A 13,024-nucleotide genomic window follows, 5' to 3' on the forward strand; every position below is an offset into this window, starting at 1 on the left:
GAGACATCACTCGAGCAGCGAACCTGCCTGCAAACCCCCTGGCCCTGCCTATTTGAACCCCAAGGAGGATCACGGCGCAGCGGGCACTTACAGCTGAGCCCAGGCATGACGGCCGGCTGTCCAGACACGGCCGCGCCCGGGGAAGAAGGCAGCTAACTGGCACGTCGCCCGGTTTTTAAAAACGTGGCGAGATGAGTCAATAAAGAAGCGCCGCCGGCTGCTGGGGGGGGTCCAGACGTTGCTTGACGCATGTGTGATGAGTCCGGGAGAGGCAGGAAATCACCACTCGCAGGCCACCTGCCTGGCTGTCAGCATTAAGCAGCTCTCCACGGGCACTTCTGGGGCTTGAGAGCGCCACATAATGAACAACAATAATAATTAGGGAAGGCAGGGCCTGGGTATTGAAGAGACACCGAGGATGCCGTTCGGCCAGGCTGTTCTGTCTTTGCCAGAAAACGGCGGCAGCCCGAAGATCGATGGAACCCTAAATGCCGTGTCGCCTGCCCCGACAGCCTCTCGCTGCTGGTCGATTGTGGTCTCGTGGACAGCGTCGGTGCTCAGGGCCCGCTTTGCGGAAGCTCTTTGGTGCGCAGGGCGGGTGGGCAGCGTTGCCACGGCAGCAGGTCCTGGTGTGGCCTAGAGCCGCACTGGGAGCGGGTAGGGGTCCCCGGCCGGCGAGCGGGGTGTCGCTCCACTTGAGCCAACGTCCGTGTGGCCTTGAAGACGAGGCAGCCGCGCCTCTTTCCATCCGCTCGGGAGCGCGGGCCGAATCTCTCTCCGGAGATGACGGCACAGCCAGGAGTGGGTCCATCCTGAGTGTGGGGCTTGTGACCCCCTGTCACGTTACTGGATTTTAAAGGAAGAAGCCAGATCACTGTTGCATCCATGGGGGCAGGGCTGGATTAAGGGGGGGCTAGCTGGGCAGCTGCCCGGGGTGCCAACCTATGGGGGGGGCACCTGATGGCAGCTCTAAGGGGGAGCCGTGCAGCACCCCGGGCAGCTGCCATCAGGCACCGCACGCCTGGGGATGGGAGCCACGCAGCACCCCTTAGAGCTGCCATCAGTCACCGCACGCCTGGGGATGGGAGCCACGCAGCACCCCTTAGAGCTGCCATCTGGCACCGCACGCCCGGGGATGGGAGCCACGCAGCGCCCCTTAGAGCTGCCATCAGGCACCGCACGCCCGGGGATGGGAGCCACGCAGCGCCCCTTAGAGCTGCCATCTGGCGCCATGCGCCCGGGGATGGGAGCCACGCAGCACCCCTTAGAGCTGCCATCTGGCACCGCACGCCCGGGGATGGGAGCCACGCAGCGCCCCTTAGAGCTGCCATCAGTCACCGCACGCCCGGGGATGGGAGCCACGCAGCGCCCCTTAGAGCTGCCATCTGGCGCCATGCGCCTGGGGCCGGGGGCCACGTGGCACCTGATGGCAGCTGTAAGGGGCGCTGTGTGGGCCCCGGCCCCAGGTGTGTGTCGCCTGATGGCAGCTCTAAGGGGCACAGTATGCCAGGGGCGGGGCCATGCATGCGTCGTGCATCCGTTGCCCGGGGCGCAAGAATGATTCAAGCTGGCCCTGCATGGGGGGTGGAGTGTTTGCCCCAAAGCCTGTACAAAGGGGGCCATGGGAGGTGTCAAATGAAAGCTTGTGTCCTAGGGTATGTCTGCACTGCCACCCTAGTTCGAACTAGGGTGGTTAATGTAGGCATTCGAAGTTGCAAATGAAGCCCAGGATTTAAATCTCCCGGGCTTCATTTGCATCTTGCCGGGCACCACCATTTTTAAATCCCCGTTAGTGCGGATTCCGTGCCCGCGGCTACACACGGCACGGAGTAGGTAGTTCGAATTAGGCTCTCTAACGAGGCGTAACGGTAGTTCGAATTAGAGAGCCTAATTCGAACTACCTACTCCGTGCCGCGTGTAGCCGTGGGCACGGAGTCCGCACTAATGGGATTTTAAAAATGGCGGCGCCTGGCAAGATGCAAATGAAGCCCAGGATATTTAAATCCCGGGCTTCATTTGCAACTTCGAATGCCTCCATTAGCCACCCTAGTTCGAACTAGAGAGGCAGTGTAGACATACCCCTACTGATTCTATGCATTCTGCTCCCGTACTTGTGTGATGTCTGTACAGGGGCAGATGACGGTTTTGCGGGGCCCCGGGCAGCATAATTCCGCGAGGCCCCCCCTTTGCCACGGTGCATGCGCGGGGCTTTCCGAAGCGTGGGGCCCGGGGCGGCCGCCCCGTTCGCCCTGCCGTATATCCGCCCCTGTGTCTGTATGTGGAGTTATGAACATGGACGCTGTGTTGGTGCTGGAAGAGTCTCTGTCCGAGACAGAGCAAAGGGGCAGAAATGCTCAGTCAGTGACTATACTAATTAGCAAGGCTCTCAGGGTATGTCTACACTAGGGGGTAGTTCGAACTAGGGGGGGTAATGTAGTCATACGGAGTTGCAAATGAAGCCCGGGATTTGAATTTCCTGGGCTTCATTTGCATGAAGCCGGCCGGCGCCATTTTTAAATGCCGGCTAGTTCAGACTGCGTGCCGTGCAGCTACACGCGGCACGGACTAGCTAGTTCGGATTAGGCTTCCTATCTGAACTAGCGCCGGCCGGCTTCATGCAAATGAAGCCCGGGAAATTCAAATCCTGGGCTTCATTTGCAACTCCGTATGACTACATTACCCCCCCTCGTTCGAACTAGGGGGGTAGTGTAGACATACCCTCAGAGAGGCCAACACACACCGGAGGAATGTGTCCAGGACCTGCGAACCAGCCAGTGTCAGGACTGCTGACATGGGACACAGGGATAGGTCACTGGGCCACGTGACCCGCTCCAGCTTGGCAGGTACCAGGGATGGATATAAAGTGCCATCAGGCAGACTCCATCTTGTCTTCAATTCTGCTCCCGATCCCAGATGCAGCCTTGCGAGGGACAGAGAGCCGGGAAGAATCATGGACCCATCCTGACATAGGATGTACAGCAGAGACTTTTAAGCCAGCAGTGTGCAACATCTCTGCTGCGAGCCTGCATTGAGAACTGGGCGATTCGGTGCACGTAACGCATTCTCCTTAACAACCTCACCCTCGTGCTTTTCTTTCTTTTATTAATAAATCTTTATGGTTTAGATTCTAAAGGACTGGCCCAGCGTGATCTTGCGGGTACGATCCAGAGTGTGAATTGATCGGGAACTGGGGCTGGTTCTTTGGGACCAGAAAGACCCATTTGGGGTAGGTGCAACTGGGTTCTATAACCCCTCACCTGTGTGTAGGCCCGGGGCTGATGGTGGCACAGAGAGAGCTGGGGTGTCTGAGGGGTTTTGCTCGGTGTGACTGGTTTGTGACCTGTTTGGGATGGTCGCCAGTCAGGGGCTGTAAGGAGCCCTGAGTGTCAGCATTTCACCCTGAGTGAACGCCCTCAGCCATGCCCAGACCTGGCCTGCTCCGTCACCCGCCCTGCCCAGGGTTAATTTTTGAAATGGTGCCTTCCAGGCTGGATCACTGGCGGAGACTTTGTTCTGGTGACGTAAGGCACCGGCTGGAGGTCTGGGGGGCGCAGCGCCAAATGCCAGGAAAGCTTAGTGGGCTCCGGCACCAGTCCTGGCACGATTGTGAAATCGGCTCTAACTTCCCCAAAGCCGTAAGCTGGGGGCTGGCCGTGGAGAGAGGCTGTGGGACACCCCGAATAGTCCTCCTCGGCCAGTTCTTCTTTAAACTCCGTTGCTGTTTTCCCCAGCTCCGTTGTGGCCCCTTCGCTGCCCTTGAGAAGAAACAACTTGAGGGTCTGCTGTCCCAGTGGGCAGGGGCGAGGGGTAATGTAGGCAGCTGCCCATGCTCCTGCCACCCTAGAGATCTGGGGCTGCACCCCCCCCGGCTCGCTGGCCAGCCAGGAAGCATCAGGCTGTGACACGGCTGCCCAGATCTCGGCTGCCAGGCCCTCCAGCTGGCCAGGAAGGGTGGGGTGGCACCATCCGCTGGGCTGGCTGAGTCTAAGGTAGCTGCGGGTGTTCAGGGGCTGGGACAGTAACCTGGGATGGAGATCGGCTGCTGCTGTGGAGCCTGGGCTTGGCTCCATGGGATGGAGTGGGTTGCGGAAGGGGCGGGGCCTCAGGCCAAAGGGGCGTGGCCTCAGGCAAAAGGGGCGGGGCCTCAGGCAAAAGGGGCGGGGCCGGGGTTTGCTTTCCCCTGCTGGCTATTCATTCCTGCCCATGCCGGCTGGCCAAGGGGAGGTCTCCCAGAGCACCGTGCTGCTGTTTAGAATAGCAGCCCACTCCAGGGGAGAGGCAGCCAGCTTCTGTAAGCAAATAGGGGTGGAATATCCAGCCGGCCGACAGGCTCTGCAGGCCCGAGCTACTAGCCGTGCAAGCCACGCTGCCCTTGGAGCTGCTTTGCAGCCTAGAAGCAGGCCGCTCAGCGCTGGTGTATTTGTGGTGGTTTTTATTCAAAGATCTCCCGGCGACACTACACAAATGAATGGCAGAGGCCCCGGCCCTCGTGAGAAATCAACAGGCGGCTGTGCTGTTCTCCGGGAAACTCATTTAAGATGGAGGCGTGCTAGCGAACACACGCAGAGCAAGGGCAGTTTTCTATCCCCCGCCCCCCTCCCCCTTCGCCGCCTGTGTTTTTTGGTGAGGCCTCGGCAGCTCGTCTTCCATACAAAATGCTCCTTCCGCCTGTGAAGTCGGGGATTCGTAGTCCTGTGATGTTCCGGCGTACAAGAATTTTTCTGACATGTGCCTGTCTGTTCTCTCCTCTGCTCCTTCCTTTACCCCCTCCCCCTTCTCCTGTCCCTTGTGTAACAGGAATAAGAACCTCACACATCCAGCGGAAAGTCTTTTTGTCCTAATAATTAGCCAGATGCATTGCTACCGTGTTTGTGATGTTCGCCGTGTCTCTCGATGAATATGCATCTCGGCTCCCCTCTGCCTCCCAAGGTGTCTCTTGCCGTTACGGCCGGATGCCCTGTTTTTTTCACCTCCTGCCCTACGCCGTGGCAGCGCGCCGTTCACGCGGCTCCCTCGCCGTGTGCTGAAGTAGCTGCATTTTAATGCTGCGGGAGCCGAGCGCCGCAGCTCTTTAGGTTGCACCGAGCTTTGGGATCCTGCGGGATGGAGGGCACCCTAAAAGGGGGACGTTGGGAGGGCGTTACCGCCGCGGCTTGGCCTCATGCTCCAAAGAGCTCAGGGCCAAACACTCACAAAGGCTCCCCCTCCAGCAGCTCCCATTATGATACTTGGGCCCTGATTTTGATGCTCCCATATGCAGCCTTTTGCCTGGTTTTTGCAAATTCGGCTCCAGTGTTAGGCCCCCAATTGTCAAAAGGGAGCCGGGATTTTGGAGGGAGATCTCAGTGTCGCTGGGTCCAATTCGAGACCCCCTTAAAACGGGCCTGATTTGCAGCGGCTGGCGCCTCGCCTCTTTCTGAAAATCTGCTCCCCTTGCAATGTCTGGAGCTGGATCCTCCAAATCGTTACCGACTTCTAAAGGCACTCGGCCGGCTTGCTGGCTTGTTATGCCGTCCTTTTGGGTGGTGTCCTGGGCCGGACCGAGCCATTCCGGCACCCTGGGCAGACAATTTAATTGCGCTTCCTTTGCATGGCCAAAGCCACCCTTTCCTGCTCTAACATGCATGAATACAGCCCAGTGGAAAATTACATTCCTAGGGCAGGGGATTTTCCCAGCCTTCCCTCTGCCTCGCTCACCTCCATTCTGCCCTAGACTGCGAGTAGCAGCCCTCCACATGCTACGCCCAAGCCCAGATGTTCCCCCTCCCCCCCTCTGCCCCTCGTTTCCTTGCTCTTTCACTGCCTTTCTCCTTCGGGCTCACTTCTGCCGGGATGAGAGAGAGCGAAAGGGATGCTAACGTGGAATTACATTGCTGATTGGACGGCCTGCTTAACCCTGCTGCCTGCTTCATTCCTGTCCGAGCCCCGTCTTACGAAGGTATTGAAGACTCAGCAATGTAAGGGCACAACCGGGGCAGTGCAGAGGGGAATAGGAGCTGTGTTTCTCGGAGTAGTGAGCTGGATTAGTCGTCAGTCTCACCTCACAGATTAGAAGGGCACTTGCGAATTGATTCCCAGCAGTTCCTAGAAACGCAGGCGCCGGGCCCCGATCCTGCTGGGAATGCTCAGAATGGGGAGTTTTCCTTTCACAGCTCCTGGACAATGCTGCCGTGTCCCCGAACCGCTTTGTCTTCACGCAGCGAACAAGAGGCAGAGAGAAGCCTCCGTCAGGGCAGAGTAAGAACCCCAGAACTGAGCACTAATCACATGGGTTCCTTTCTTGTGTGCAATGAACTTCTCTTCACTGCAAGGAGCAGGCTGTTGTAGATGCCTGGGCCCGCCACTAGAGGGCGGAGAGATCACAAGTCAACACTTGTGCTCACGGGCCTGGAGCTCTGCTTCAGGGCCAGCAGGGGGAGCCTAAAACGTGGGCTTTTTGTGGGTCCCACCAAAAACGTGGAGGATTTTGTAGTCGGCGGTTTCTTGGTGGATTTCTTTTTAAGGAGAGAAAAGAAAGTGGCTGTTGAGATTATCGATTCCAAGGAGAGTCACGTTTTGTACAACCCCAACTTTGACAGCCCCGCGGTTAATTTCATTTGGTTCCCGGAAGGAGGGGGATTTCAGAAACACTGTCACAAATCTCTGGTTGATGTCAAGGAGGCCGAGAGACAGAGAAGGAATTAAGTGCTCTGAAAAGCTGGCAGAGGTTCCTCGGGGAGCCCTTCTGGGGACTCTCAGCTCAATCTAGTTTTTTTTTCCCCTTTATTCCTCCCATCAAAAATTAAAAGTTACAATCGCTGCTTTTCTGCCAGTGACAGCACCTGTCAGCTCCAGAGATCTGCTCCCTTGTTGCTCTCGCAACGGTTCTCTGGCCCTCGGGAGTTCGTATTCCTGGCAGGGGTACACTCCTTTTGCTCTTCTCCACCCTTCCACTCCCCCATTCCTGTTCCCCACCCCACCCCCGATGCCTCCCATGGTCTTTACCAACCTCTGGCTCTTCAGCCACAGGGCTTCGGCAGCTCTGCCGTCGACTTCGCACCATGGCGCCTGGCTTCTCTTGATTTGCTGCTCCTGTGGCAGACAACTGCCTGGGAATTTAAAAGTAAATGTTTGGGGTATGTTGTGTGTAGCGCTGCTCACATACCGGCGGGTCTCCGGGTGTGGTGCGAAGACTACGAGTGATCCGCAACCGTCTTGTGCTGGGCTGCGGGTTTGGGGCTCCCTCTCCCCACCCCGGCAGTGGGGAGCCCAGGCTGGTGCGCCAGCCCTGCACTCCCCCCTCGAGGTTAGAGCACCAGGGCAGGCTTCCCGCTGTGGGGGGCAGGGAAGGGGCCACGGAAAGATTTACATTGAGTGGGGAGCGGGACAGGCCAAAAAGTTTGAGAACCCCTGTGATATACAGGGACATAGCCTTGCATGTATTCGCGCACACACATACACAGAGTATTCGCGTGGCCTTAAAATAGACACGCGCACACACACACACACACTCACACACACACACACACTCACACTCACACACACTCACACACACACACACTCACACACACACACACACACACTCTCACACACACACCTGCCCATGCAGCGCCCTAGCCACACACCTGCACAGCAGGCAGCTCTGCTTACATCCCTCCAAAGACAGACACGCGCCTGTCCCTCTGCCCAGCCCCAGGAACCACATGCCCCCTGCAGACCCCGCCCCTCTTTGCGCAGAAACCTAGGCAGACCACGTAGCCTCTCCTGCCCTGCAGCCTCTGCCCCACGCAGCCTGGCTTATCTCCCCGGAGGGCGGGAGGGGAGCACACAAGGCCTGGTTTATCTCCCCGGAGGGCGGGAGGGGAGAACACAAGGCCTGGCTTATCTCCCCGGAGGGCGGGAGGGGAGCACACAAGGCCGGTGTCGGTGGGGGCCCACGGATGTACGGGCGCGGCGGATAAGAAAGGTTAATGGGAGCACAGACGTGTCCCTCTGCGGTTCAGGGATGTCCGTGCTGAAGCTGTCACTCAGCCCCAGAGATCTACTTCCTTAAGCCAAGCCGGAGGGGGGGCTAGCTCCGACCCTGGAAATTGCTAGGCGTGGGGCTGATCCAGCACCCATAGACAGTCACACCTTGATGGCCGAGGTGTGTGCGTCACACCCCATGCAACTGGGGCAGGGCCTGGAAACCCCCGTGAGATGCAAATGTAACCCGATGCGTGGATGAGCCTGTACACCAGGGGTGGGGAACCTAAGGCCTGGGGGCCGGATGCGACCCCCAGCTTGTCTGGATCTGGCCCCCAAGGTTCAGGGGCCCCCAGCATTGGGGAGCCGACGCTGGCACTCCAGCCCCCCTACTACTCCATCGGGAGCAGAATGTGGGGAGCGTCTCAGGCGGGGGCCACCTCAGGGAGGTTTCTCTCGTGTGTGCGGCCTCCGACTGATTTTTCTTTTTCTTTGGGTCAGTGGCCCCCGACCCAGGAAAGGTTCCCCCCCCCCCCACCTCGCACGGCCCACAACACTTTGGCACCTGAGGCGGGGAGCTCAAATGACGCCCCCGTGCCCCCTCGCTTGGGCCAAACCTTGGAAAGGTCTCAATTCTCGGGGTCCTAGGGGCGCCCTCTCAGAGTCTGGCACCTGAGGCGGCCACCTCAGTTCGCCTCGTGGTAAGGCCAGCCCTGCGGGGGGGCTCTGTTAGCTTGGACAGCAGCGGCTTGAGCTTCTGAAACCAGCCCTCCATGGTTCAATCCCCAGCAGCCGCAGAGAAGAGATGGAGACCCCCGGGCTGCGTCCTCAGCCAGAGCCTTTGATCTTTGTGCCAGGCAGGACCACCCTCGCTCTGCTAACAATCCCCTGGCCAGAGGGTCCCGTGAGCAGTGAAAGTCCGTGCCTCCCCCGCCCTGCAGCAGCACACGCCTGGCGTCCTACACACGCCGTCTTGTTCCCCTCCCTGCGACTTCCTTTGGGGCTCTCGCCCCCCGACGGGGGACCGGCACAAGAGGCCTCCGCGGCTCCTGACGCAAGTTCTGGGGGACGGCATTTTGGCTCCGGCTCCGCGGGGCGGTCAGCTCTGCCCAAGGCTCGGGAAAGCAGGCCTCAGCTGGAACAGCAAGGCCTAGAGGCCAGTTTGCAAAGGAACCAGGGCATGAAAACACAGCAGGTGCCTGTGTAGCGCCGGCAGGCGGAACCAAACCAGGGACCTCTGGAGCTTCGTGTATGAGTCTTTACAGCACGGGTGGGAAACCTAATGCCCGGGGGCCAGATGCAGCCCCCCAAGCTTAGATCCAGCCCTTGAGGCACGAGGATCCTCCAGCATTGGGGACCCCCCGCTGGTGAGGGCTGGTTGGTTTTGTTTCTCACTTGTGTGCTGCCCCTGAGTGATTTTTCTGTGGGTCGGTGGCCCCCGACCAGAGTCCCCGCCCCTGCTCTACAGCTTGAGCTAAAAGCCAGCTGGGGTCTCAGGGCCAGTCTGTGGGACTGGACACCACAGCCAGCAGGGGCGTGGGTCACATACTTCCCCTAGCGGAGGAAGTGCGTCCCGAGCTTCAGAGACATCCCGGCTGAAATCCAGAGTTGGCGCCTCCGCTCTCGCCTCCGCTTTGCATCTGCCAGGGCCGAAACAGCGTTATAAATCCATCCCAAGGCCAAATTGCACGGACCTGCCCACAGGGGCAGGCTGCCCATATCCCGACTGCCCTGGTCAGATGAGAACATCCATCCTATTTCTTGTCTTGCCTCCGAGACCAGTGGTGTTCATTGGGCCGGGCCCTGGACAGACACAGCTCCTGCCCCAATCCTATTGCCACTGAAGTATGAGACCCACAAAGGCAGGGGTCAGCTGCCTTCTACCACTGGGGACTGGGACCCCAAGACTCCTGGGAAGTGACTCCTCCAAGGAGCTTGTGGGATAGGTAGACTCTGGACCTGCATGTCCTAGGAGCTAGCCCAGTGTGTTACCCGCCAGGCTCTATCTGCTGCGCCGTGTAGTTTTAAGATGGGCACTAAATCCTCCATCAGGACACAACACTCACCCTTGAGGTTTTCTGGCACAGATGGGCATTGGGAGCAGAGCATGCTTTGGTGCCTGGAGATTTCCAACGCTCTAGGGTAGGCAGTTTTCCCGACTGGACGGAGCAGATGCCCTTCGCGGCAATGGCCTCTGGTCCATTCTGCTGGGAAAGTTAGCAGAGCACCCGCAGCTAGGTTTTGGTTTGTACTGGTGGTGCACGTTCATGCATGTTTTGGTGCACATCAACAATTTATTCTGCACATGGATGGAAAAAATCCACACAAGGATGGAGAAGAGTAGAGGGAACATTGTTACAGACCACAGAGATTTGAGAGTTACAGTAATAGGTGCTCCAATATTGTGATGGGTATGGTATAAGAAATAGGCCTGCAGAAAGCAGGAACTGGGCACAAGGGTGATAGCCAGGTGTGGACGGTGGGAACCGGGAACGGGAGCGATAGCTGGGCGTGGGCCGCAGGAACCGGGCACGGGGCAATAGCCAGGTTTGGATGGCGGAAACTGGGCACAGGGGCGATTGCTGGGCGTGGACAGTGGGAACCGGGAATGGGGGCGGTAGCCGGGTGTGGACGGCGGGAACCAGCCATGGGGGCGATTTCTAGGTGCACAGAATTTTATTTCAAAGATTTTTTTAAGCTAAACCATTCAGATGCAAAACCCCTCAAACTTTGGAGAAGTTTGGAGGCAAACATTCCATTCTACCCCCCCCCCCCCACTTCCAGCTTCAGGATTGGTTCTTTGGGGCCATGGGAGCTCAGATCCCAAAGGTCACATGTTTGTGATCTATCTTTAATGAAAACCTAATTAAATAAGAAACATCAAAAGCAACGCCAAGTCTCCCCCTTTTCCAGGTATCTATTTTTAATGTGCGTACGTAAGAGCCTCCCCCCCCCCCACGCACACCCGCAGGCAAGCAGCCCTGCTGAAGTCTGCTGCAATCACAGCACGTTTGCTCCCTACCCCACAACACAGGAAAAGTGAAGCAAGCCAGCAAAGTGGCCTCTTACACCCCCTCTTTGGGAATGGGCGGGCCCAGAGCAGTTGAGGGTGGGGCTATGTTTTAGCTCCGCCTCTTCCTTATATCACTGTTGTGTCTAGCACCTGTTGCCCTTAAAGGAAGAGTGTTCAGACCTTCCAAGCCCCTTCCACCCTAAACACAGGCCCTGTTTCAGCCGTGGGACCCTGTCTCTGGTTAAGGGAAGCAAATGCATGCTCCAGCTGTCCTCTGAGCTGTAAAGCGGCTGCTTTCTGAGAACAGGCGCAGGCCAGGCAGGGATCTGCTGCATTGTCCATGGTAGGAAAAGATGGAGGGATTTTTTTTCCCCCTCTGGGAAAGAAAAACTTTCCATCAGGGTGGGGGGGGGGGGGGGGGCGGGGGAGGAGTTCACAGCTGGGCACCAGATTTAAAGAAAGACGTGGAGACATTGGAGAAGGTCCAGAGAAGAGCAACAAAAAAGAATTAAGAAAACATGAGCTATGAGGGAAGACTGAAGGAACTGGGGTTGTTTAGTTTAGAAAAGAGAAGACAGAGGGGATGTGAGAATGGTTTGCAGGATCTCAAAGCGTGTTACAAGGAGGGGAGGGGGGAAATTATTCTCCTTGGCCTCTGAGTTCAGGACAAGAAGCAATGGGCTTAAATAGCAGCAAGGGAGGTTGAGGTTGGACATTAGGAAAAACTTCCTGCCTGTCCGGGTGGTGAAACACTGGGATAAGTTGCCTGGGGAGGTTGTGGAATCTCCATCCCTGGAGATACTTAAGCGCAGGTGAGACAGACACCTGTCGGGGATGATCAGACGTCCTTGGTCCTGCCGTGCGGGCAGGAGACTGGCCTTGATGACCTCGCGGGGTCCCTTCCAGTGCTGTGATGCTAAGATGTGCCGCCGGTGGCTGTTGGTTCCTTTGGGGTGGCCTTCGTAAGGGATGTGCCAGTGGCTGGCATCTTTGGGTCCCCACCAGGCTCAGTTTTGATGCCTTCGCCTCCCATCCTGCTCTGCCTCCCCAGCACAGGCGGCTTCCCTGGGCGCACGCTGTCTCTCCGTGGCCGTCCCAAGAGGCTGATTGCTGGTACTGGGGCCCCTCTTGGTGTGAAGCCGCTGGGTGGGGAGGGGGGGCTGCCTGCGTGTCGTGAGTGTTGATTTCAGCTCGGCCTTGCATGCGTTCCGGCAGGTTTGCTTTGCCTGCTCCTGCTGTGGCATGGGGCTCGGATTCTGGCGGAAGGGGGTAGGCCAGGGCGGGGGCAGGTTTTCCTTCACTGGGGGGCAGCCTGTTGCGGTTCTGTCTGGTGCGGACACCCCTTGGGGAGTCGGCAGTTAGGAAAGGGTGAGCTCTCCGACTCCCCCAGCATCCCTGCCTAGGGACTGGGAGACGTCGCCCGAGCAGAGAGCCCGGCACAGGTATGGCTCTGCCCAGTGCTGGCCGTGGGGAACGCTCTGGGAAAATGTGTGTTCTGATGCCCCTTACCCTTCTGGGCCTAGCACTGCTCATTTCCCCTGGCCCCCTGGGCTCCCCAACCCCTGCACGCCCATCCTGTGCCCCCTTTATCACCAACCCCTGCCCTCTCCGGCCAGCTCTGCCCCAGCCCTGTGCTTCCAGCATGCCCTGCCATGCCACCTCCTGCTCCTCCCCCTGGGCCCAGTGTGCCCGACCCAAAGGCCGGCCCTGGCTCTGCTGCAGCGGGAGGCTGGTCCCAGAGGGTGGGCAGTGCCAGGCAGGGGAGAAAGGGAAAACTAGGGTGCAGGGAACCAGCTCCCTGTGAGGGCCTGTGCGTGCGAGCCGTGCGCCAGCAGTGTGCCCGTGCTGTGGACGGGGAGCACCGGGCAGGGCTTCGAGCGAGCAAGGGGCATCGAGTGCCAGGCCAGCGTGGGTGTCAGCGCCAAGGTGGGGAGCCAGCCCGGGCTAGTGCAGGCGCTGGAGCGAGACCCCGGCGGGGCGTCAGCCTGAGCACAGTGGGGCTGGAGGCTGCTGGGGGAGCGGCTCAAGCCACCGGCCACTGCGTTAGGGGGTCGGCTTGTGGTAGGA

The sequence above is a fragment of the Pelodiscus sinensis genome, chromosome 26, assembly GCF_052426305.1.
Source record: "Pelodiscus sinensis isolate ZL-2025 chromosome 26, ASM5242630v1, whole genome shotgun sequence".
Lineage (NCBI taxonomy): Eukaryota > Metazoa > Chordata > Testudines > Trionychidae > Pelodiscus > Pelodiscus sinensis.